Raw genomic sequence first — 2381 nt, 5'->3', positions numbered from 1 at the left:
TATAATGGAAAAGCTGCTGCTTCTTTATAAAAAGTTTTATTGAGATTAATTCCCATTTCATATATAATTGAAGTGTACTATTCAATGTTTTTCATATAGCCACATGGTTATGCAACCATCACCGCAATATAATTATAAAGCAATTTTTCCTCCTAAAAGAAACCAGTTTCCACTACCAGAAAATCCCCATCACTCTTCCTCCCCACTCCTAGTCCCCTCAGCACTAAGTGATCACTAATCTACCTAACCTACTTTCTGTCTCCAGGACTTTTCATGTAAGTGGTCCCTGGTGCCGCATCATACAATATGTGGTCTTTTGTGACTGGCTTCTTTCACATAGCAGAATGTTTTCAAAGTTAATCATGTTGTTGCTTCTCTCAGTACTCTTTTTTTTTTTTTGGCTTCAAAAAGCTTTATTGTTTCCATTTGCTCCAAGGCTTGGGAGAGGGCTCCAGGGGAGTTTAAAAACTGCCTAGTGGTTGGAGAGAGAGGTTTCAGGCAGAAGCCATGACACCAGGGGGCTCCTCAAAAGCCAGTTGGAGGGCTTCCCTGGTAGTCCAATAGTTAAGAACCCAGGCAATGCAGGGGACACTAGTTCAACCCCTGGTCCGGGAAGATCCCACAGGCTGTGGAGCAACGAAGCCTGTGAGCCACAGCTTCTGAGCCCCTGGTCTAGAGCCCACGAGCTGCAGCCATGGAACCCACGCGCCTGGAGCCTGTGCTCTGCAATAAGAGGGGCCACCGCCATAAGGAGCCCACACGCCAGAACTGGAGAGGGGCCCCCGTGCAGCAACGAAGACCCAGCACCGCCAATAAATAAATAATAATAAATATACACATATAAAAGCTAGTGGACTTTGAAAGATCACAATTTTCTATCAGTATTTGTGCTTACGGATGAGGCTTTAGAAGAGATACTTGCACAGCCCTGCCTGGGGACCAGCCAGCCTGTGGAGATGGGTTATGTGGTCGCCGTCTCCTTGATGAGTTTCACCGCTCCCCTAGGAAGTGGCTCTCCCGGAAGACGCAGAGCTGGGGGTTCCAAGCGGGCAGAACCCAGGGGACTTGAAGACCCAGAGGGGCCTGCTTCACGTTCTTCTCCACAAGAAGGGTGGTGTCACTGGTGTCCTGGGTTTAACCCCACTCGTCTGGAAATGACATCTGCACATCCTAGAAGAGGGCGCAGCCACCGAGCTGGGTTTGCATTTTTCAAAAGACGCTGGGTGCCCTCATGCTTCTCCTCAGCCAATTTGAGGAAAAAAGTGACGTGGTCAAAATAGAAGTCCTGAGAAAGGTAGGTGTAGGAGGCCTGCAGATGCAGATTGACCAGGTGGTTGACAGAATAATTCTGACAAATCTGGGAGATCATGGTTGCTCTGTAATAAGGAACAGGAACATGTTAGCCACTCAGTCATGTCTGACTCTTTGCGACCCCATGAGCTATAGCCCGCCAGACTCCTCTGTCCTTGGAATTCTCCAGGCAAGAATACTGGAGTGGGTTGCCATTCCCTTCTCCAGAAGATCTTCCTGACCCAGGAATCGAACCCAGGTCTCCTGCATTGTAGGCAGATTCTTTACCATTGAACTACCAGGGAAGCTGTAGGAGCTGAGCTCAAAAACCAGTGTCAGCTGGTCCTGGATGCGAGGACGGCCAAGTGGCTGATTCAGAAGGTTGAGACTGGAAAAGAGGTTGGGTGGTGGTTGGAGGCTTGGAACCAGGGGCAACCCTGGGTCTGTTCCATCAAAGGCTGATGAAGAAAGAGACAGACCCATGGGGACCGCCATGTGTACTGTGGTCCTTTCCTTTTTGTAGCTGAATAATATTCTGTTATATGAATATATACTCATTAGTTGGTGGACTTGTGGGTTTCCCACTTTATGGTTATTACAAAGTACTATAAAGATCTAGGTAAAAGTTTTATGTGGATGTATGTTTTTATTGCTCTTGGGTATAGAATCACTGAGTTATGTGGTAATTCTATGTAAAGCTATTGTTTGCCTTCCCCAAACCTTGACTCTTCCCTTTTGTAACAGTCCTTCCCACATCCCATTTTGCTGTATTATATCTCCCTCCTTGGCAATAGTTTTGGTGGAACTGTCAATCAACTCATCAGGATTGAGCCGCCTCCTCCAAGAGGTGAGCTTGTGATCCAAGTTCTGTCAATCAGATGCCCTCTCCCTGGAATTTGATTCTTTGGCAGAGGGACAGTGAGGCTGAAGGGAGAAGGAACTCATTCATCACTGTCTTTTTACTTTCTACAGTCTCTTTCTATCACAGAGCTGTACTCACACCTCAACTTTTTCTTCAAATATTGAGTTATACTGAATCTTTCTAATAAATCCCCTGATTTTTATTTTCCTTAAGCAGGTGAGTGGTAGCT

At 46.5% G+C, this 2381-nt stretch overlaps 1 pseudogene; it reads right to left on the bottom strand.

Moving 5' to 3' along the window:
- Nucleotides 1-905: 905 nt before the first annotated feature.
- LOC133061429 (ferritin light chain-like) lies at nt 906-1369 on the bottom strand (annotated as a pseudogene).
- Between the last annotated feature and the right edge of the window lie 1012 nt (nt 1370-2381).

Source organism: Dama dama, chromosome 9 (genome assembly GCF_033118175.1).
Source record: "Dama dama isolate Ldn47 chromosome 9, ASM3311817v1, whole genome shotgun sequence".
NCBI classification, from domain to species: Eukaryota; Metazoa; Chordata; class Mammalia; order Artiodactyla; family Cervidae; genus Dama; species Dama dama.
This window is presented reverse-complemented; position numbering and strand designations above follow the sequence as displayed.